This window comes from Meriones unguiculatus, chromosome 6 (assembly GCF_030254825.1).
Source record: "Meriones unguiculatus strain TT.TT164.6M chromosome 6, Bangor_MerUng_6.1, whole genome shotgun sequence".
NCBI classification, from domain to species: Eukaryota; Metazoa; Chordata; class Mammalia; order Rodentia; family Muridae; genus Meriones; species Meriones unguiculatus.
In genome coordinates, this window is record NC_083354.1 from 5,730,619 (window position 1) to 5,755,263 (window position 24,645).

The following is a 24,645-nucleotide window of genomic DNA, read 5'->3' on the forward strand; positions in this document are numbered from 1 at the left end:
TGACAAGACTCTGTACTCGGCATTGATTATTAAGAAAGCAGGTTGTTAGGATGTGAGGCTGCTTTCTGGTTTTTGCCCTTCCTGTGTGCCCTTTCATGTTCCCACCATGTTAAGATTCAACACAAGATGTGCACCAAAGCTAAGAAGGTTCCAGCACCATGACTCCAGATGTCCCAGCCTCCAGATTCATGGGACAACATAAGCTCTATTCTTAATAAATCATGCAGACTAAAACAGTGGCATTCTCTCTCTCTCTCTCTCTCTCTCTATATATATATATATATTCTTATATATGTATATATAGTTACCAGTTTTATTTCGGCAGCTGTGAAGGAAGCTATGTGGAGAGACTTTTAAACCATGCAAAGATCTTCCTCCCGGCAGAGTTAGAATATGTTGGTAAGCTTGTCTGTTTTAGTTCTTAGTCGTGACTTCCAATTAATAACTTCCCATTTCCAGCATACCCCCTACATTCAACAGTTAGCATTCAGAATTTTACTGAATTAAAGTATCCCCACTTTGTGTGTGTCTGTGTGTTTATGGACAGGGGTTTTGTTACTGATACAGTCTCATGGATTTTTCAATGATTTATATTCATTACTGCACTTAGCTATTTTGGTGCTCAGATTGTCCCTTATTTGACAAGTGGGTCTCCCCTCAGCCTAGCTTCCTTGTCTTATGTGACTTATTCACAACCACCCCATATCCCTCCTCTCCTCTGCTTCCTCCTTTCTGCTTTCCTGTCTTTCGTTTTTTCCTCCTCTTTGTAGAATTTCTTGCTTTCTGAGTGACTTCCCTTCTGGTACGTCTGAACATTTTCGGCCATCTGTGTTCCATTTTCTGCTGACCTGGTTCAAGCACAGCAGTCATTCACCCATTCCTCCTTCAATGCCCACTTTCCGTCTTTCAGGAAAGAGCATGAGGGACCAAAACCTTGGTGCAGCTGGGCTTGTTTGACGCTGCCCGAATGCCTTTGGTCCCAGGCTTTTCTGCCCACACATTGTTTTCTCAGCAGCAGCTGTATTCTCTCATTGATGTGGTTCCCCCTCAGAAACTTCCGAACTGTTTCATCCTGCTTGCCTTCCTTTTGCACCTGCAACACAACTTTAATGATCACCCCTTGTTTCTGATTTGCTCACTTACAGAACCAATGGGGTTCCAATGGGGTTCTCTCTTACTTGTTTTAAAGTTGATAGACATTGTTTCCTTTTGTCTTTATTTATTTTTTTAATTTTATTGATTTTTTTCTGAATTTCACATCAGGCATCCCAATCCCACTCATCCCCTGTCCCTTTGTGTCCACCCTCGAATCTTGCAACATCCTCTACAAAATAAATAAATAAATAAATAAAGATTTTTTAAAAGAAAAAAAGAAACAAACAAATCATCTCTGATGTAGAAGCTACAGTGTGTCATGTAGTACACCCTTATGTCCAAATATGTTTATTTGCAAATGTTCATCACAATGACTCATTGGTCTGGGTTGAGGTCTCTGGCTTCTGCTACACTCTAACACTGGATCCTCGTGGGACTCCTGTCAGATATGCTGTTGTTGCCCTGTGTCATGGGGATCCTGCAGCTTTGGATCAGCAGGAATGGCCCCTTCACATGCTCCAGCAGTTCACAGATGGGGTAGATGTTGGGGTGAGCCAACTCAAAACCCAGGATCTTGGCCTGGGTGGCAGCTGACTTGGTCAGCCCACCAGCTCTCCTCTATCCACACCGCCAGGGCCAGCTCTCCAGTCCTGGCTAGCTCACCCAAGTGCCACAGCCAGCAAGGGACAGGGCCAGCTCTTCTGCTCTCATTGCCTCAGGGCCGGCTTACCCTGCCTTTGCCACCAGCTCTACTGTGCGGCCGGGTGAGGTGCAGAGCCCTCTTTCCTGAGTGCTGGTGAGGGGTAGAGCCAGCTCTTCCCAGTACCATAGCCAGCCAAGGGTGGGCCAGCTCTTTGTATCAACACGGTCCCAGGCAGCATCCCAGACCAGGGACATCTGCACGGCCCTTGGTGGTAACATGGGCCACAGACATCAACACAGATCCCTGCTGCTGCATGGCCACGGACCTAGACACGGCCCTAAGCAGCAGCGCCTGCTAGGATTTTACCACCACCCCAAGTGGCAGGGCAGGCTACTCACCTCAGGATGTTCCTTTGTCTCCAGTTCTGCCTCTCTTCATAGTGCTCAGATCAGTCTCCTTTTTCTCTCCCATCTCTGCAGCATATCATAATGGCTCCTGTGGCGGGCTGGCCTCCGGCTGTCTTCCATCTGCTCCTCTTTTCTTCTTTAATTTTGAGTGCATGAAGGTTGATTAATCTGTTTTTTTTCCCCTTCTCTAATATTTTTGTGAGTGTAGAGTGAGAGGACGATGTGTTCCAATTTACAAGTTCATGGATCAGTTGGTCTATTATTTAGACCTAGAATATTAGATTCCCGTCAGCTTTCTCCCCTTTCTACCCCTTAGAATAGTATGAACTATTTTTTTTCTCCATTCTGAATTTTTTAATCCTGTCATTCCTTCCTTTCTTTACCAGGCTTGTATCAGATATTATAGTAAAAGAAATAGTCACTCCCTGTAGTGCCACCAAAATAGTCATAACTGTTTTCACGTGGTGATAACATAAAGTTTTTTTTTTTTTTTTTCTGAGACAGGGTTTCCCTGTGTAGCCTTGGCTGTCCTTGACTTGCTTTATAGGCCAGTATGGCCTCGAACTCACAGAAATCCCCCTGCCTATCCCTCCCTGAGTGCTAGAATCACAGGTGTGATTCTAACCGCCTAACATAGAATGTATCATGCTATTTTGTGATGCATACGCTTGAACAGTTTCAGGAGTAACAGCTAACTATGATCATCCCCACGGGGCTGAGAACTCTTTCTGTAGATTCCCTTCCTCTTGTCTTCAGAATCTCTCGATGAACAACAGCTGTTTTATCGCTGGTCTGCCAACCACGCAGGGTACTCATGTGGTGTACTGTTCCTATTTCACAATGAACTTATTCAGAGTACTGGGTTCTCCTAAGTGAAATATGATTATATTGATTAATGGGACTCTGGTTTAAATACACTCAAATAAGGTCTACCCTTTTTAAAATTATGGTGAAATTTACATATGCATGGTATTCTTATGCAACCATGCAGGGCTGGGCTTGAGGCCAGGATCATCCGCCACCCTTCTGGAGACAGCACCTTAAGTAATGGCCTACTCCTCTTAGAGTGGATGGCCCTTCTGTGTACAGACAGACTGTGCTCTCTCTTTGCAGTTCATTCATTTCTATAGCCACACTCTGCACTATTCCCAGCAAGAGCTTGTGTATACATAGTCTCACCTTTGCTCATGCCCCTGTGGCCAGATCCCCTCCTTCCTGGCATCATTTAGTCCTGAGAAATTCATTTGACTCCCATAGCTAAAATGTTCAAATTACTTTGCTCTCTTAGGAGAGTCCCATTTATGATATTAATTTGCATAGTAAATATTTCCTTTCGTGATAGCTCTAAGGAAAGCAATAGCCCTGTTGGATTTGAACAATCTCAGTTCCTTAAATCAATGAGGTTCCAAATAATAAACTGTAATATAAATAATATTTCAGCATGATGAATTCCAAACTTCCTGCAATTAGTGTAACTTTTCCTTCAGAACGGCATGATGGAAAAAGTTTTTTGTCTGCCAAATAAGACATACAAATGAATAACTGTCTCATAAAATATTAAAATTTACTTAGGGGAAAGGCATTCTTTGGACATGTAATGTTTGCTGGATGAAGGGAGCTTGTGTTCTTGCAAGCTTACCCGTGACTGATGGCAGTGCATTTTCTGCTGGTCCTCGTTTAGTACAAATGTAAATATCCTAATGCAATTATCGCTGGAAGGCTACTGCCTGGTGATGGTTGCTACAGTCTGGGAGAATTCCTGGGGAAGGAGTTTCGGCTCTCTCATTTCTCTGTTAGTAGCTTCCGACATTTCTGTTTTCATTCTTTAGTTCTTCTTTGATTACAACATGTCCATGCTTTTTGTCATTCTGTAAGAGTTAAAAATTTTTAAGTTTCAGGACAGTTTGGATAATTTCTTATCACAAATGACTTAAATAATAATGATTTTAAAAGGCAAATATTAGAAATAGGTGCTGATTTTAATAAAATTAAATGTGAGTCACAGTTAAAATTTGGCTTCTCGGCCCAGTCATATCTTTTATCATCGCTTAATTTTGAAATGATCTATGAAATGCTTCAAGAACACAAGTTGCAGATACACTTTAAACATGCTGGTTAAAATTCAAAAACCTGTTAATGTTTTCATCAGGATTTGTTGATAGGTACATGATGATGCTATTTAACTCGACATCTTGTTCTTATTTTGTGCATGTGGTCAGGAAAGAAAATGACCATGGCTGCTCTCTATATCTTTACCTGGACAGAGAAGCAAAATCATTGGAGAAGACAGTACACATTTCTTTTTTCATTTTCAAAGTTGCTATCTCCTTTTCTAACCATAAAATATGTTTACGAATCAGGACATGTACCACAAAAGAAATATGAAAAAAAATCATATTTTTTATCCAGAAACAGAGTGAATGTTTTTGCGCATGTCTTTTACTCCTATGTTCAAGTTTCTTTTTTAAATCCATTGTTATGTTTAATGTGCAATGCCATTATACATTTATATTCTTAACACTTCCCTCAAGCTAGGTGAATAAAGAGAAAAATTAGGTTTTTAAAATGAAAAATAATTATGAGGAAAGCTATACCATATACCATTAAAACACAGTATGAAGAAATTTTTTAAAAAGCACTACTCACCAAAAAACACCCCAAACTGAAGAGTAGAGAAAATATTACTCACTCCTGGATGCTCGAAAGCGCTCACTGTAGCCAAAGCAATCTGTGTTTACGTTCTGTACCTCCAGTCATTTCATCAAACACACGTCACATGAACTTAAAAACCAAGTAGAAAAATTGCAGACATAAAAAAGAAACACAAATTTACAGTAATAAGAAAATTGTGGCAAGATAAAAATATTCTAAAATTAAGGCAATGAAACAATTCACACACACAAAAGACTTGATAATGTGATTCTCAAATTATGATTTTTTTTTTTTGGTCTAGAAATGGTAGAAACATGCCTCCCATATAAAGTCTGTCTTTGATCCCCAGGATCAAAAATAATTACAGTTTCTGTCATTCTAAAACTACAGTCGCATTTAAAAGACAAACACCAAACTGAGAAAATCAGACACACTGACTACTATAAAACATTAACTTAAAACATAAGTTTGTGATTAATATTGCAGTGCTGTACTAAAAACCTTAACAAAATCTGATAAAGATAATTGCCTCAACAGAAATTAGCACCTCTTAATAAGAGAGAGTCTGCCATTATTAGATGCCTTTTAAAGCTTATCGGAATTAAAGCATGAGGTGCAAGCAAATTTCTCTTTTGTCACTTCATTTCCGTTTTCAAGAGTGAAACTGCTGAATGTTGGTGCAAATGTAAGGGAACAGCCATTCCCGTATTCTTTTGGAGTAGAATCAGCTTAGATCTTTGTGTTTCTAATCTATCAGAATGTCTGAAGACAAATGTGTCCTGTATTATAGCCATTCAATTTTTATAGTTTTTCTTCAAAGGTATTCTTTTAATAAAGAATGTAATATTCAAACATAAAGTCTCACAGTTATTTATAAGAGGAAATATAAATACAATGAATAGCAGCATGATTAAATTACATTTCACAATAATTTTAAAATTATTTAAAGCAATGGTTTGTGATACTAATTAGCTTATAAATCATTTTGAGGTTATTTGATGTCTTTATTCACTTTTCCTTTCAACGGACATGAAATACATTTAGCTTTTTTCTTATGTGGGTCACAGAGTGTGGCTACTGCACAAATATGCCTTTTTCTCCTGCTAACTCTGAGAAATTTTCTGTAATAGCAATGTTTACCTAACAATAATCTCCAGCACACATCCTTTAGCTACTGTCAAGTGCATGAAAATATGAGTGTAATGAGAAATGACCTAATTTAATTTTCAAAAGACCCAATGAAGTAGATGTTACGCTTTCCATTTTGCAGACAAGGAACTACAGTTGGGAAGATGGCTCATCTGTTAAATGCCAGATTTGCAAACACAAAGGTGATTGGACTAAACCAGAGACTTGAAGTAACTAGTACCAATTTGTAACTTCTGAGTGACAGCCAGATCTTTCTGGCTTATGACTTCAGATCTCTTAACTACAGCACTCTGAAATGTAAAAAAAAAAAAAAAGCTATTGAATCTTATATCTTTAACTTATATTCCAATTGACTGAACTTTAGAATTTAGAGAAAAAAATACATTTGAATTACAGATTTTAAATCAGCATTCTTTATTCCATCTTGCAGAGTTCTCAATAAAGCTTCTATTGAATTTTAAAGACTACTTTGGAAACAAGAACTCTCAAATGATTGTCAGCAATATTTGTCAAGAGAAAATCAGGAAGGGTCTATTCATATTTTTGAATACATTATGTCCTTTAACACAAAGTTTGTGACTTAAAAGTCATGTTTTCCTATCCCCTCAGATTTTTTATGATAAAAAGATTCTGGGGCTGGAGAGATGAGATGGTCAGAAGACAGCTTTTTAGAGTCAGTTCTCTCCTTCCAGCTTTCAGGGGTAGAACTCAGGTTGCCAGACTTGTGTTGGCCCCAAAGACTCTGTTTTAACTGTTGAGATTTCCCCAAGTTTAGATTCTCTTAAACCAATGTTCTTCAAGCTTCTCTGAGCTTATGAACTGCAGGAAATGAAGACCCTAATTTTGTAGGTCTGGACTGGAGCCTGAGCATCCGGCTGTTATGTGAATATTGTCCCTTTGTGGCTCTTGCTTTGAGAGGTTAAAAGACCCCAGGTGGCCTTTATTTTTCTCTCTTCTTTATGAACTTTCATTTTATGAGACAGCATCTTACTACATACATAACCATGCCCATCCTCCCGTCTCCACCCCTCAGCGCTAAGATTTCAGGCCTGAGCCCTCACACTCCACTTCCAGCTGGTTTTCATATGGTCAAGCTCACATGCCCGCTTGGCTCCCTGAGCGTTTCAGTGCTTTCTCTTGTTCTGTTCATTAAATGCCAAGCTTTGTATATTCTTTCAAATGTTTTTTTTATAGCCTGCAGTGGAAAAAGCCCAGGAGAGGAATTAAAAACAGCCTTTAAACAGCTTAAAAAAAATGTTCTTCAAAAAGTAGCACTTCTGGGGCCAGGGAGTCAATTCATTTTGGGAAGTGCTTGCTCACAGCAAGGACCTGAGTTCAGATACCCCCATCCACCATGTAAAAAACAAGTACCTGTCAGACTACTTCTGGGAGGGCAGGGTCGCTGAGGCGTGCTGGCCAGCACCCTTGACAAATCTGTGAGTTCCAGGATCAGGGAGAGACCTCATTTCAAAAGATAAGGTGGGGGTTGTAGAGATGACCCAGTGGTTAAGAGCACTGGCTGCTCTTTCCCAGCACCCACATGGCAGGTCAGAACCATCTTACTCCAGTTTCAGGGGATCCGGTGCCTCTTTCCTGCTTCCTGAGTCCATTTCTCTTTGCTCATTTTGTTAGCAGCAGGTGCGACTCCCAGTTTTTCCTTGTGTCCTCTTTCATTCTCTTCCTGTTGGTTAAACTAAATATTGCTTTAAATTTTCATTTATACTTATGATACCTGACAGAAAACTCACACTCATGACAACTTAATAACATTTCCTCCCCAACATACATAAGGGAGATACGAAACTCAGAAAATGTAGAATTTTAGAAAACATTCAAAACTCTTCCTTTTCCATAATCCTAATTTGAAAAAAAAAAAAAGACTATTGACAAGTTAGTTAATTTCCTTTTCACTAGTCATTTAAAAGTCCATTTGTTTTTGTTTAAAAGATAAAAGAACAGAAAATGCTTTAAATCATACCCATTTTTTATGTTGCTTCCATATACAGATGCTTCCATATCTTCCACCTCCTACCCAGACACCATCATAAGCATCATGACTGTCGACTTATTTGTTTTGTTTTTCAAGACAAGTTTCTCTGTGTAATCCTGGCTGTTCTAACTCTATAGACCATGCTGGCCTCAAACTCAGAAATCTGCCTGCCTCTGCTTCCTGAGTTCGGGGATTAAAGGTATGCGCCAGCGCTACCTACTGAATGGTGTTAAAAAGTACCCTTGTTTGCATTGGTGGTTTCTTTCTCTCTTTCTCTCTCCCTCTCTTTCTTCAAGACATGATTTCTCTGTGTAGCATTGGCTGTCCTGTAACTCCCTCTGTGGACCAGGCTGGCCTCAAACTCACAGAGATCCTCTTGCCTCTGCCTCCCGAGTGCTGGGATTAAAGGCGAGTGCCAGCTGTGCCCACCTGTCCCCGGTTACTGTTAACCTGCAATAATAGGTTTCTGTCCAGTTCTTGGCTTACTGACTATGGACCATGTTCATCCAGAAAGACTTCCCTTCAGGGCAACCTGCCCTCACCCTCCTAACTGTACCTCTGGCCACCCAGCAGCCCCTTTGGACATGTCTTCTCCCTTCAAGGCCGTCAAGAAACCTTAGTGACATTTACCATATCTTTATACACGGAGAATTAACCTGGGATCTGGGCTATCATCTTCATCTAAGCCTGCTTTATCATAAAGCCTTGCTAGCCAGGGTCATTTTTGCTTCAGTTTCAGATATTGCTAGACCAGAAATTGTTGAAAATTATGGGTGTCAGTCTAAATAATGTTTATTATTTGCCCTATGATTATTGCGGCAGTATTACTTAACTCACTATCATAATCCATAAAGCATAGACACCTGTTAGATTTTATAATTGCCTTACCTACCATAGGCTGGGCAAATATTCCACCTAGCTATCTCATATCTTCCAGCCCCCATCACATGCCATCTGCCTTAACCATGCCTATCTGGCCTATCTCCCATCCATAATCCCACAAATACTTGCTTATCCTTTATCTAGGCCACTTCCTCCATGCTACTCTCAGAGTCCTTCCTCCCAGCCCACATGGTTCCTTTTCCATGCTAACCCATTTTGGTTTCCTCCTCTCTACTCTTTCTCCATCTCTCTCCTTCCCGGGATTCTCCTCTCCCAAAACCTTCAAACTTTGGCCATGCCTACCTGATTCTGCCCCGCCCAGGTTTAGGCCATTTAATTAGCCAATCAGGAATAATTTCTTGGGCAAGGTTAAACAGCAGTATTTGGGGTACATGGCAGATTGCTCATAAACAGTAAGAATCTTGGGGGGAGGGCAAGCAATTAAGAAATTACAAGAAAGCACCAGAGCATACTCCAACAAGAAATATACGTTGGCATTGAAAGATCGTCCTCTTACCAATGGGAACATTCTCAACAACTGTCTCCAATACCCTATCCCAATGACAACACCACTGAACAAAGAGGCTATGATGTACCAGCAACTGTTGATGAGGTATTAACTTCCCTTTCTTCAGACACTGAATTTCTATAAACTGTTTGCTTGGATTTCTACCTCTTATTCCCACTGGGCTCCAGAAAAGTTAATGTCCCCCTCCCCCACCTCCATAGAGGCGACTACAGCTTCTTCCATCCTTTCCCAAACTCAGGCCTCTTTTGCTGGCGATGAAGAGTCATTTTCCAGAATGGGACTTGCTACCTGTAAGTTCTCCTGAGGAAGGTGGTGAGTCCTAATCATCTATGGCTTATTTGAGGGTCTATGCAGTTTCAGGGAAGTAGGTGGGAAGGGGAGCCGGAGATTCCGGAATATGGATAGTTTTCCCCAGTATTTGGATTGTTTAATTGGTGTGATGGGGTGTGTGTGTGTGACATTTTCATAGTTTTCCTGAATGTGTTGGTTAATGACACAGTGTTGGGATATACCCCACCTTTGTCTCAATTACTAATTGGGGTGTTCAGGTTGGGTCAAGGCACATAGAAATTGCTCCCTGAGATACTATGACCTCAGTCCTACCTACTTCTTTGATTCCTGGGAAGTCTGTCACTTATATATAGATACTGACAGAATGGAAATGCTTTATTTAAGACCACTGCTTGCCAAGATTTTGTACAAAAAGGTTGCCTGTCCCTTTGTTTTTTTGTTGTTTTTTCAATAACACCATATTGGGAAAATCTGGTGATCCGGCTCAGTGGACAAAGTGCTTGCCTAGCACGCCTGGGGCCCTGGATTTCATACTTAGCATGGCATAAACCACTGGGACAGGCCTGTAATCTCAGTACTAGATTGGTAAAGCCATGAGGATCAGAAATTCAAGGTCATTCACTGTCAGCTAATAGGGAAGTCAAGGTTAGCCTGAAGTAGAGACTGTCTCAAAAGAGAGAAAGAGGAGAGAGAGAGAGAGAGAGACAGAGATACAGAGTCACACAGAGAGATATCTAACAAAAAAGAAACAATACTAGCAATTATTAGCGGCTGAGGACTGATGTTTCCCCCTTTGGATAGGGAAGATCTGCAGCCAGTTATCTAAAAACTGTATTCGCAGAACAGTAACACAACTTCAAGAACTACTGCTGTTAAAGCCCAGTGTCTGGGGCAACACTTCTCCAGAAGCATCTTTACACTTTGGGCACATTTTTTTTTTTCATTTGTAAATTATTGTTTATTTTTTTAATTTTAATTTTTATTTATTTTTTCTTATTAGTTACATTTTATTAACTCTGTATCCCAGCTGTTTTTGTTTTTGTTTTTTTCATTCTATGATATAGGTCACTGGTCTAACAATTACTTAGGAAAACATAGTGAGACGGAACTGATGTGTCTTTTATAGTTTGTTTTCCCATGGAATCTTACTTCTAAAATTGCTTTCCAGTTGTTTTAATTACCAAGATAAAAATTTCAGGTGGTGAGATCGTAGATCAGGTATACTTGGTGAGGCAGGCCAACAGTTAAAACAAAGGGGGGGATTAAGTTGGTTTATTCCCAGATTTCACTCATCTGAAAGCTCTGATTGGAAATCACTTGAGAACTAAGCCGTGCATCATTTTTAATGGATTAAAATCCAAATAACTGCAAGGCTGCTTGTTTCTCCTCCATCCCCACGGATGGGCCCGGGCAGCTGATGCATCCTGCATCCGTCATCACAGGCATGGCCAGGCCCTGAGTGGAAAGAGATGCTGCGCCACAAAGAGCCGCGGCGATGGAGGTTGGGGGAGGAGAGCACAGCGTCGCGGTCATGGCTCAGTAGGGGTGTAGTTGGGAGGCTTAAATCGGCAGAGACCGACCGCTGTGACCTCGGCGCGGTGCTCAAACGTCCTTCCCGCGAGCCGGAGGGAAAGAAGGTAGATCAGGCCTCTCGCTTCGCAGGCGGCACTTTCGACAGCTGCTCCTTAATTTAATACCCAGGCTTTTAAGTCTTAAACCACTCAAAACGTGTATAATCTTAAACATCTTAAAAATAATTGCTAGAGCTTTTACTTGGCTGGACTGCATATTATTAAAAAAATTTAATCCTCAAAATAAGCCTCTGATCTAAATAATGGCTTGTAGCAGAGAAACCGGTCACCCACTGGACAATAGAAAGTGGCATCTACCACTGTGGGGTTGGGGGGAGGCGCTCTTTGCGCGGGGGTATTAAGTTCTAATTCATGAATAGACAGAGTCCTGCTGGGCTTTATTTATTTTTATTTATTAACTCAAATTTTTGTTTCCTGTCAAGATGCAGCACGTCCTTCTTCAGTCGTTGCCTGGGTAGAACCGGATTCCTGGACTAAGAGGTGTGCTGATAAGGGTTATCTACTGGCTTTGGGGAAAGCCCTGATTTGTGGCAGTTTCCCGGTTTCTGTGGTGTGAATTTCTTCACCGTGTCTCATCTGCGACCATTGTGATGTTGTGTTATCAAGTTGCTGCCACCGCAGCACTGCGGCTTGGGTAGCCAGTATCGTGCTGTGCTGGGTGCTGCGCCCATTCCAGTTCTCACACCAGCTGCACTTCATTGAGGTGATGGTGGGATTGGAGCTGGCCCTCACGTTTGCTTGCACTTTGGTTTGCTACGTGATTGCGAGAGATTCTTGAGGGTGACCCACAGAACTCCATCCCGGGGAGACGCTGAATTGCTGGGCACTCCGCCTTCTCCCATTTCAGCTTAGTGGAGCAAGGAAGGCCTAGAAATTCAAGTTTTACAGAACTGGATTTCTAGCACTCAGGAGGCAGAGGCAGGAAGATTGCTGCCAGTTAGACGCCAGCCTGGACATCAGAGTGAGGCTCTTTCCCAAAATACAAAGACAACTTGCAAAATAAATACACATACACACTGAGAGAGAAAAAGAGAGAGAGACAGACAGAGAGGACAGACAGACAGACAGACAGACAGACAGACACACACACACACACACACACACACACACACACAGTGGGTAGGAGTTGAGATTGATTCCCAAACCAAGCAGGGCAGTTCCGATTTCCGAGTTATAATTCTCTACGAGGAATTGAAGACAAAGGCCTAAGCACTGAAGAAAAGATAACAGTAGAAACCATGTGAATAACCGAACTTATGTGTTCATTTTCATTTATAAAATCTGATGAAGATAGGAAACTATAAATCCGGGTCAAATGCCTGTGTGCCAGTGTAAACCCACGTACTTGTACTGAGCTTACTGTGCATTCTCATTCTTAATTAAATACTAATCCTGGCTAAAAGAGACAACTGAGTCCCATGGAGTTGTACTCATGTAACCACAGACCTGTTTAAAATTAGAAGGACCTTAGACATGGTTTCTTCCAAGGATGTGCAGATGTGTTTAGCAAGTTCATTAGAACCCCCTTAGAAGGTGCGTGTGTGTGTGTGAGAGAGAGAAAGCACAAGTGCACAGAGGTTGCAATCCATTTGTAGCCAGCCCTCTCCACCATGTACCACACCCTAGGACCCTTTCGCAGTAGCAGTTACTTTTTGAAACCTGCTTCCTGTGTTTTAAACATGGGGCTTTCATTTTAGAAGGGAGTAGTGGCAACTGATGCCATAGTTTGCTTTCCTAAAAATAAAACAGAAATCAGGGCAGAGCCGAAAAGCGAACAACAACAGAAAGATACTAAACTTTAAAGAAGACTTTGCCCCATGTCCACTCTCTTGATTATCTTTTTTAGGTGTATAGATTTCATTATGTTTATCATATCTTATAGGTCTATATAAGTGAGTATATACCGTGTTTGTCTTTCTCCTTCTGGGATATTTCACTCAGAATGATCTTTTCTAGATCCCACCATTTGCCTGCAAATTTCATGATTTCCTCCTTTTTGATTGCTGAGTAGTATTCCATTGTGCAAAAATACCACAATTTCTGTACCCATTCCTCCGTTGTTGGATATCTGGGTTGTTTCCAGGTTTTGGCTATTAAAAATAAAGCTGCTGTAAACATGGTTGAGCAAGTATCCCTTTTGTGTACTTGAGCAAACTCTGGGTATATACCTAGCAGTGGTATAGCTGGGTCTTGAGGAAGCACTATTCCTAATTGTCTGAGAAAGCGCCAGATAGATTTCCAGAGTGGTTGTACCAGTTTACATTCCCACCAGCAGTGGAGGAGGGTTCCCCTTTCTCCACAACCTCTCCAGCATGTGTTGTCACTTGAGTTTTTGATCTTGGCCATTCTGATGGGTGTAAGGTGATATCTCAGGGTCGTTTTGATTTGCATTTCCCTGATGGCTAATGAGGTTGAGCATTTCTTTAAGTGTTTCTCTGCCATTCGATATTCCTCTGTCGAGAATTCTCTGTTTAGCTCTGTTCCCCATTTTTTAATTGGATTACTTGGTTTGCTGCTTTTCAGCTTCTTTAGTTCTTTGTATATACTGGATATTAGTCCTCTGTCAGATAAAGGGTTAGTGAAGATTCTTTACCAATCTGTAGGCAGTCGCTTTGTTTTGATGATGGTATCCTTTGCTTTACAGAAGCTTTTCAGTTTCATGAGGTCCCATTTATTGATTGTTGATCTTAGAGCCTGCGCTGTTGGTGTTCTTTTCAAGAAGTTGTCTCCTGTGCCAATGAGTTCTAGGCTGTTTCCCACTTTTTCTTCTAACAGATTTAGAGTATCTGGTTTTATGCTGAGGTCTTTGATCCACTTGGACTTTAGTTTTGTGCAGGGTGATAAATATAAATCTATTTTAATTTTTCTGCATGTGGACATCCAGTTGGACCAGTACCATTTGTTGAAGATGCTGTCTTTTTTCCATTGAATGGTTTTGGCTTCTTTGTCAAAAATCGAGTATTCATAGGTATGTGGGTTTATTTCTGGGTCTTCTATGCGGTTCCATTGATTCTCCTTTCTGTTTTTATGCCAATACCATGCAGTTTTTATTACTATTGCTCTGTAGTACAACTTGAGATCAGGGATGGAGATACCTCCAGATGATCTGTTGTTGTACAGGATTGTATTGGAGATTCTGGTGATGATCAATCCTCGTTTAGAAAGACAGATGGGATGTGCATTGAACATATAACAGGAGTCTACTGAGCGCATCTGAAAGACTCTAACTAGCAGTGTTGTCAAAGCAAAGACTTATGACCAAACCTTTGGCAAAGTACAGGGAATCATAAGAAAGAAGGGGAGTTAGTCTGATGGGGAAAGGATAGGAGCTCCACAAGGACTAAATATATCTGGGCACAGGGTCTTTTCTGAGACTGACATTCAACCAAGGACCATGTATGGATATAACCTAGAACCTCCACTCAGATGTAGCCTGTGGTAGCTCAGTAACCAATTGGTTTCCCAAAGTGAGGGGAACAAGGACTATTTCTAACAGGAACTCAATGACTGGCTCTTTGGCCTCCCCACCCCCCAAGGGAGGAGCAGTCCTGTTAGGCCACAGGGGAGGGCTTTGCAGCCAGTCCTGATGATACCTGATAAAACAGGATCAGATGAATGAGGAGGAGGTCCCCCCCTATCAGTGGACTTGGAATGGGGCACGGTGGAGATGAGGGAGGAAGGGAGGGACTGGAAGGGAATGAGGGAGTGGGACACGGCTGGGATACAGAGTTAATAAAATGTAACTGATAAGAAAAAAATAAAATTAAAAAAAATGAAAAAAAAAAAAAAAAAGAACACTTTGCCAATGCTCTCACAGATCCTAGGAGGCAATGTCAGATTTGGAATTCGGGATGTAGGCTTCTAGTTCAGCATCACCTCTCTTTTCAGGAGTTCCGCTTCCCACCACTTCTTCCTATTACACCTCTGTGTAAACAGTCTAAACGGGCTCACCTTGAGGTACTATCACTAGCTAGTGAACACTTAAGATGTGGCTGTTCTGAATTGAGATGTATCAAAGGATGAAGAAATTTAGTTGAATTATCTGATCTTTTCAGACTGGAGAATTTAGAATTATGTGCTTTTCTGAAATATAAAAAGAAGTCCGCTGGATTGGTCTTTAAAAAAATATATGAGAAGTGAAATCCAACTTTTGATATGGGCTTGTTTTTTAAAAATTTTACACAGATGCAAAGCCCCTCCCCCAACTGAAATAAACTCTACAAAATTCAGTGTCTGTTAATGATCCACTCTGTGATTTTAAAGAAAATTTCTAGTTAATACGTAAGTGGTTCAGTTCCTTTTTCCAAAAACACAGTAAATCACCCAAAAATCTCATCAAGTATTCAGCAATTCATCCATTATATGATCTAATAACCAAGAGCTATGAGTCTTACAAAGACGATATGACAGTGATAATCAGATTGGACTGAGTTTCTAAAAGCAGCTCCACCCTCTAGCTCTTCAGTTGCTTGGAATCTTATCACAAGTCCATTTTTTCTTAAGTCATTCAGTTTCTTTAAAATATCTACCTTAGATGTTCTTTAGAACTTATTATCTTTTGCTGACAACCTATTTACCTAGTAAACAAACAAATTAATAAATTTAAAGCAGTATGAACAAAGTGAAGTTCCATTTTTAAATTGTCAGACTCGGCTACTTATCACTTATTTAGGTAAAATACATGAAATTGCAACAATTTTATGTTTTTTTGTTTGTTTGTTGCCTTTTTGTTGTTCATTTTTTTTCTCTTTGTAAATAGGATTTCTTTTTTCTTAATTTTTATTCTATTTTATTTTTAATTACACTTTATTTACTTTGTATCCCCCCTCTAGTTCCCTTCCTCCTCCCCTTCCAGTCCGTCCCTTCCTCCCCCTATTCCACGCATGCCCCTCCCCAAGTCCACTGGTAGGGGAAGGTTTCTTTTTCTTCCTTCTGATCCTAGTCTATTAGGTCTCATCAGGAGTGGCTGAATTGTCTTCCTCTGTGGCCTGGTAAGGCTGCTCCCGCCTCAGGAGGAGGTGATCAAGGAGCAGGCCAATCAATTCATTTCAGAGACAGTCCCTGTTCCCATTACTATGGAACGAACTTGGACACTGAACTGCCATGGACTACATCTGTGCAGGAGTTCTAGGTTATCTCCATGCATAGTACTTGGTTGGAATATGAGTCTCAGGAAAGACCCGTGTGCTCAAATTTTTTGGTTCTGTTGCTCTCCTTGTGGACCTCTTGTCCTCTCCAGATCTTACTATTTCCCACTTCTTTCATAAGATTCCCTGCATTCTGCCCAAAGTTTGGCCATAAGTCTCAACATCTGTTTTGCTAGTCTGCAGGGCAGAGCCTTTCAGAGGCCCTCTGTGGGAGGCTCCTAACTTGTTTCCTGTTTTCTTATTCTGATGATGATCATCCTCTTTGTCTTTTGGGATGGGGATTGGGCACTTTAGCCAGAGTCTTCCTTCTAGATTAGTTTCTTTAGGTGTACAGATTTTAGTAGGTTTATCCTATATTATATGTCTATATGAGTGAGTATATACCATGTGTGTCTTTCTGCTTCTGGGATACCTCACTCAGGATGATCCTTTCCAGTTCCCACCATTTACCTGCAAATTTCATGATTTCCTTGTTTTTCATTGCTGAGTAATATTCCATTGTGTAGATGTACCACAATTTCTGTATCCATTCTTCAGTTGAGGGGTATCTGGGTTGTTTCCAGCTTCTGGTTCTTACAAATAAAGCTGCTACAAACATGGTTGAGCAAATGTCCTTATTGTGTACTTGAGCCTCTTTTGGATCTATACCTAGGAGTGGTATGGTTGGATCTTGAGGAAACGCTATTCCTAATTGTCTGAGAAAGCGCCAGATTGCTTTTCAGAGTGGTTGTACAAGTTAACATTCCCACCAGCAGTGGAGGAGGATTCCCCTTTCTCAACAACCTCTCCAGCATATATTGTCACTTGAGTTTTTGATCTTGGCCATTCTGATGGGTGTAAGGTTAAATCTAAGAGTCGTTTTGATTTGCATTTCCCTGATGGCTAATGAGGTTGAGCATTTCTTTAAGTGTTTCTCTGCCATTCGATATTCCTCTACCGAGAATTCTCTGTTTATCTCTGTAACCCATTTTTTAATTGGATTACTTAATTTGTTGTTTTTCAACTTTAGTTCATTATATATACACTGGATATTAGCCCTCTGTCAGATAGAGGGTTGTAAAAGATTCTTTCCCAATCTGTAGGCATTCGTTTTGTTTTGATGACGCTGTCCTTTGCTTTACAGAAGTTTTTCAGATTCATGAGGTCCCATTTATTGACTGTTGCTCTTAGAGCCTGTGCTGTTAGTGTTCTGTTCAAGAAGTTGTCTCCTGTGCCAATGAGTTCAAGGCTCTTCCCCACTCTTTCTTCTAACCTATTTAATGTGTCTGGTTTTATGTTGAGGTCTTAGATCCATTTGGACTTTAGTTTTGTGCAGGGTGATAAGTATGTATCTATTTGCATTTTTCTACATGTAGACATCCAGTTAGACCAGCACCATTTGTTGAAGATGCTATCTTTTTTCCATTGAATGGTTTTGGCATCTTTGTCAAAAATCAGGTGTCCATAAGTGTGTGGGTTTATTGCTGGGTCTTCTATTCCATTCCATTGATCCATCATTCTGTTTCTATGCCAGTACCATGCAGTTTTTATTACTGTTGTTCTATAGTACAGCTTAAGATCAGGGACAGAGATACCTCCAGAAGATCTTTTGTTGTAGAGGATTGTTTTAGCTATTCTGGGTTTCTTTTTATTTCATGTGAAGTTGAGAATTTTTCTTTCCAGGTCTGTAAAGAATTGTGTTAGTAATTTGATGGGAATTGCATTGAATCTGTAGATTGCTTTTGGTAAGATGGCCATTTTTACTATGTTAATCCTGCCAAGCCATGAGCATGGGAGATCTTTCCATCTTCTCATATCTTCTCCTAATTCTTTCTTCAGAGACTTGAAATTTTTTTCTTACAAGTCTTTGACTTGCTTGGTTAGAGTTACACCAAGATACTTTGTCTTTTGTGGCTATTGTGAAGGGTGTTGTTTCCCTAATTTCTTTCTCAGCCCTTTTGTCTTTTGTGTGCAGGAAGGCTACTGATTTTTTTTTTTTTGAGTTAATTTTGTATTCTGCTACTTTGCTGAAGGTGTTTATCAGCTGTAGGAGTTCCCTGGTAGAATTTTTGGGGTCATTCAGGTATATTATCATATCATCTGCAAATAATGATACTTTGACTTCTTCCTTTCCGATTTATATCCCCTTGATCTGCTTCAATTTTCTTATTGCTCTAGCAAGGACTTCCAGAACTATGTTGAAGAGATATGGAGAGAGTGGGCAGCCTTGCCTTGTCCCTGATTTCAGTGGGATTGATTTAAGTTTCTCTTCTTTTAGTTTGATGTTGGTTATAAGATTGCTGTATATTGCTTTTACTATGTTTAGGTTTGTGCCTCGTATCCCTGATCTCTGCAATACTTTAAACATGAATGGATGTTGGATTTTATCAAATGCTTTTCAGCATCTAGGGAGATTATCATGTGTTTTTTTTCTTTCAGTTTGTTAATATGGTGGATCACATTGATGGATTTCTGTATATTGAACCACCCCTGCATACCTGGGATGAAGCTTACTTGGTCATAGTGGATGATATCTTTGGTGTGTTTTTTTATTCAGTTTGCAAGTATTTTGTTGAGTATTTTTGCATCAATGTTCAGAAGGGAGATTGGCCTGAAATTCTCTTTCTTTGTTGGGTCTTTGTGAGGTTTAGGTACCAAGGTGACTGTGGCTTCATAGAATGAGTTTGGTAGTGTTTTTTTCCGTTTCTATTTTGTGGAATAGTTTGAAGACAATTGGAGTTAGCTCTTCTTTGAAGATCTGGTAGAATTCTGTGCTGAAACCATCTGGTCCTGGGCTTTTTTTTGGATGGGAGACTTTTGATGACTGCTTGTATTTCCTTAGTGCATATAAGACTATTTAATTGATTTACCTGGTCTTGATTCAGCTTTGGTAAGTGGAATGGATCCAGAAAATTGTCCATTTTATTTAGATTTTCAAATTTTGTGGCATATAGACTTTTGAAGTAAGTTCTAACGATTGTTTGGATTTCCTCAGTGTCTGCTGTTATGTCCCCCTTTTGATTTCTGATTTTGTTGAGTTGGATAGTGCCTCTTTGCCATTTAGTTAGTTTGGCTAAGGATTTGTCTATCTTGTTGATTTTCTCAAAGAACCAGCTCTTGGTTTCATTGATTCTTTGAATTGTTTTATTAGTTTCTAATTGATTGATTTCAGCTCTGAGTTTGATTATTTGGTATGTCTGCTTCTTTTTTTTTTTTTTTTCTAGGACTGTTAGTGAGCCATTAAGTTGTTGGCATGAGATGTTTCAAATTTCTTCTTGAAGGCACTTAGTGCTATAAACTTTCCTCTTAGCACTGTTTTCATCCTATCCCATAAGTTTGGGTATGTTGTGCCTTCTGTTCTTTTGTTTAAGACAGGCTCTTGCTATGTATACAGCCAAAGTTGGAAGCTGATATATTCCTGTCTGAGCCTTACAGATACTGAATGATTGGTATCTGGCAGACACAACTTTTTGAAAGAATGGTGTTTTATAAACAACTGAACTTTTGCTAAGGATGGTGTACTGTTATAAGATTATATTACATACATGTGTATGCATATATGATATTTCCCCTCTTAAAATTGTGATCATTGCAATTTCTATATTGTCTGATGACAGGAAGGCTACTTTTATTCCTCTGGCTAGCGAATGGTTTGAAAGTTCTAACAAGTCCTTCCAACTCTGCAATAGTAGTTATCTCATGAGAAAACCTGGAATGATTCTATTAGGAAACACTTGTAGGAACAGGTAAATATTCTTGGCGTCATTGCCACAGAGCATCAAACACAGCAAAGTCCTGCAGAAAAAAAAGGCCATTTATTGGCCAACAGAGTCAGAAGTCACTGCGGTAACAGAGGAACCCCTGTGAGGCTAACAGCACAATCCCAGAGTACACAGTGGTGAGCAGGATTCATCCCCAATCATAATCTTTAGAAACAGCAAACCTGATGCAATCAGGTTTCAGTTAACAGAAATGTTAAAATGTGGTTTGGTAGTTTTGTTGCCTCCTTTTTTTCCTTGAAAAGCTGTATCCTGGGTAGCACACTGAAGTGAAATGGCATAACCAGAAAGCTACAGTCCTAACAGAATGACAGGTCAAAACTGTGTTATGTAGAAAGTTGAAATTATTACCATACACTTGGGATAACCCTTTAAAAAGTCAATTCAGTAATTCAGTGGTTAAGAGCATTGGCTGCTCTTCCAAAGGACCCAGGTTCAATTCCCCAAACTCACATGTCAGCTCACAACTGTTTGTAACTCCAGTTCCAGGGGTTCTGTCACTGTCACACTCACAGACATGCAGGCAAAACACCAATGCATGCTAATTTTTTTAAAATTACTTCAGTAAAACCAGCTTTTATTTTGGGTGTTTTATAAATTCTTTTGGTCTTTACTTTCAAGATCAAATAAAGCAAGTGTTATTTCTAATAAAACAGGGTGAATAACACTGTGTGCTGCAATAAAGACACTGAAAATGTTATATGCAATTAGATCTTCTTGTCTGGGAGATTTCTGAATTTTTATATATTTTTTTTCTTGACTTGCTAGTAATTCTATTACCCTGTTAAAGAACTAGTCCAAAGATGCTAAATTTGGAATGTAAAATCGCCGTGGTTCTATCCTGACCTCACATGGACTACTCCCTGAATCTATTTTCTGAAGTCTAAATGATGGCTAACAGCCTCTAAGTCCTGTGTTGAAACAGACTAGGACGATACCGCCGGAAACACTCTGAGTGCCGTTGTCAGCTCTCTCTGAGTGCGATAGTCCTTTTTTTTGGAGATGGTGGGAGGCAGCTGCCTAGGGAAATGGCATCTTCCTCAACTTTTCCCCAGCGTTCTTCTTTGATGATTGTTAAACTACTTTCTATTAACTTTGTCAATAATAAGAGTGAGCTATTTTGACAGAGAAGCTCCAGATTTAACTAAGTGATGTTAAGTATTTCATTACAGTTTTTTTTTGGGGGGGGGGTGTCCTCATTTCATTTTCTCTAAAGGACAACTGCTACCTCCTATGAATATCATAGGAAAATACTGTGTATCATAGAAAAATACATAAAAAATTATATTTACAATATTTAGGCAGGTTAGTTTGTTACTTGAAGGAAAAACGAAAGCTTTGAAATAGTGCATAAGCGGGAAAACGAAGTGAGGTGAGAAATGGGAACTATGATCTTTAATGGGCAAAGGATTAGAATATATTTGCGTCAAAGAATTCGGTTCTCTGCAGATGAAGACTGAAATCCAGAGAGACGACAGCAGTCTTAAATTAGGAACTGGGTAGTCTTAAGTCGTCTGGGTGAGAAGGCTCAGCGAGCTTCAAAGCCCCGCTGGAAAGATAATTTTCTTTTTGGCTTCTTTGCCTAGAGCAATTAATGCGCTTTGATGTGCACGGACAACTTTAAAAGGAAAATTTGCCACCCAGCCGCCCTTAGCCCACTGGCATGCACTTCAGGATATTTCCTTAAAAAAAAAAAATGCGAAAATATGTTCCGATTATCCTTTAGTCCCAAATTCTCTCCGGAACTTAAAAATCACGCTCAAGCCACTCAAGACGCGTTGTCTCAAGAAAGCCCGGACCCGAGGCAAGAGCATCTTTAAAGTATTAGGTCCAGATCAATTTCAGCGGAGCCCGGGAAGGACATGATGATTTCTTTACAACGAAATCCAAGATATTTGTGAAGGAATCGAAGCAGTTTCCAAGGGTTTTGTCCGGTGGCCAGTTTCATCAACACTTTCCAGAGCCAGCATCCCACCTCGGGAAGGTTTTGCATCCTTTCGGTGGGACCTGGGCGACCGGCTTCCCGAGCAACTGTTCTTGCGGATCGCGGCCCCGCCTCAGCGGCCGACCAATGGCTGATGCCTCTCGCCTCGCCATCCCGCCTCCCGAAGCCACAGTAGCCAATAGCAATGGCCGCATGGAGCCCTCAGCCAATGGGAGCTCGGGGATGTGGCGGCCGGTCCTCCCGCGGTGCAAGCTGGGCCTCCGCTCCGTTGCCCGGGAGCCGAAGCCGCCGAGCCGCCGCCCGCAGCCGCGGTCCCCACAGGGAGTGAGTTTCAACTCTCCGAAGCCGCAGTCGGCAGCGTCCGGGTCCCCCCCACCCCCGTCTCGGGCCGCGGCTGTAGGACTCGGGGATTGGGCCGATGATCCGGGTAGGAGCGGGAGCCGCCGGCTTGGAGGCTGAGGGGCGGGCCGCGACCGGGGGATGGACGCGAAGGGGGCGAGGCGGGAGGAAGTTGGGAGAGTGGGGTGCGTTAGCCCCGGAAAGCAGAAAGAAAGCGTGTGCAGGCGGATCCCGAGGGGAGCGGAGTTACCAGAAAGAAGCCTCTGGAGGCTGGTGGCGGTCGGGACGGGGAAGGAGGGCACGGGGCCCTTTCAGAGGCTCTGGAACAGTCCAGGGTATTATTACTACACCATCATTTAAGGGGGAAGGCGGGTTGGTCCAGGCTGTGAACTCCTTTTACACACCCTTGAGGGATGGAATGAAACGAGTAAAGGTAGTTAGCAAAACCTACCTGTTTGGCATAACTTGGGTTGGGGTGGGTTCAGACGCCCCTTGCTTCGCGCTGGGGGAACAAGGGGACCGTGTTTCCCAGTGTGATGAAGGGCTGGGCCAGTTCACTTCATGGGCCCTGTAAAGTAACGGCATCCGCCCCCGGGGGGAGGAGGGCCATGAATAGCAGATTTATTGTGAGGATTAGTTTATGTGGAGACGTTTGTACCTATGTTTGGGTAAATGAATGGGCTGGCGGTGATGTGGAGGAAGGTTTTATGAAAGTAGATTTTCTTTTAGGATTGACTTTTTTTTTCTTTTTCCTGTCATGGACCAGCTCCTGCCTGCTCATTTCCACCCCGAAGTTTGAGGGTCTTAGTTCTTCACACATACAGAGTATGTTTGACCACATACATGTATGTTTCACCCATACAGAGTATGTTTGGCCACATGCATGTTTACGCCCAATCGTGTGTGTTCAGGGTTAAATGCCTTTGGGATCAAAAGTCGTCATTTAGGGCTTAAGAGATAGTTCAGCAGTAAAAAGCACTGACTGCGCTTTCAGGGGACTCAGGTTTGATTCCCAGCTGCCAAATGGCAGCTCACAACTGTCTGTAACTCCAGTTCCAGGGAATCCAACACGCTCTTCTGGCCCCCATGGGCACCAGAACATACCTGGTACACAGACGTACATTCAGGCAAAACACCCACAAAACTAGCTAACTAACGAAACATAAATAAGCAAAATTAAAAAGTCACCATTTGTTTGGGGATGGGAGAGCTACAGGTGTCAAGGAAAAACATAAATGGAGGTTTCATTTCTCCCATGCTCATTAATTTGTATTCTTTCTAGTTTCTTTTGAAACTTCAATTTTTAATATAATTTTTTATCTATTACAATTTATTCTCTTTGTAGCCCAGCTGTAGCCCCCTCCCTCAAGCCCCTCTCAACCCCACCCGCTCCCTCGGTCATCTCCTCCCATGCACCTCCCCCAGTCCACTGATAGGAGAGGACCTCTCCTCCCCTTCCGTCTGACCTTAGCCTATCAGGTCTCATCAGGACTGTCTTTCATAGTCTTCCAAACGTCAACTTTATATTACCATTCATAATATTTCACCCTGTGATTGGTTGCATAGTGATTAGTGTGTTTACTCAAATGTGGGACAGGGCTGGGTGGTGGTGGCACACTCCTTTAATCCCAGCACTTGGGAAGGAGAGGTAGGTGGATCTGTGAGTTTTAAGGATAGCCTGCTCTACAGATCTAGTTCCAGGACAGCCAGGGCTACCCACAGAAACCCTGTCTTGGAAATGTATGACAGGAAAGACTAGTTTGCTTCAATTCTTTAAGCCGATAAACTGTCATCCAGATGTCAAATCAGTTGATGCCTGTGATTGTAGCTTCCAGCTGATCCAGACTCGCTCACTGCTTACTGATGGTCACAGCCAGTGTCCTCATTTCAAATCAGATTGTCCAATATTAATGTAATGTGAAGCATATTTATTTTTCAATAAACAAGCAGGTAAAGTTAATTTTAATATGTAGCAACTGAATAACCCTAAATATTGTTTCAACACATAATCAATATAGAAAAGATTGTTAAAGAAATTTGTGTATGTGTGTGTGTGTAAAAGTTTTTGGTTACCATACAAAGAAAAGGAATTTCACTGCCCAGTCATTTCTTCTCACTTCCTTTAGATCTGTTCCTCCATTCTCATCATCTGTAAATGTAAACCTAGATCCCAGCCCTTGCTAAACCGTTATTTTTACCGGTGCAGCTTCTTTGAGAGAAGCCCTT

At 41.2% G+C, this 24,645-nt stretch overlaps 1 protein-coding gene across 4 annotated transcripts in view; it reads left to right on the forward strand.

Annotated features, from left to right (window-relative positions):
* The window catches only part of Lca5 (lebercilin LCA5), a 93,084-nt gene that overhangs the window by 14,565 nt on the left and 53,874 nt on the right, over positions 1–24,645 (forward strand). Inside the window, exons 3-5 of one of the 4 annotated variants that reach the window (XM_060384682.1) lie at positions 305–399; positions 9,586–9,659; positions 11,653–11,710. The exons of 1 other annotated variant lie outside the window; for it this stretch is intronic. The gene's annotated coding sequence lies outside the window, so the exon portion shown is untranslated. Of the gene's footprint in view, positions 1–304; positions 400–9,585; positions 9,660–11,652; positions 11,711–22,368; positions 22,508–23,173; positions 23,245–24,645 lie in introns of those variants that run through there. 2 more of the 4 variants (XM_021660926.2, XM_060384684.1) reach the window with 2 other exon arrangements.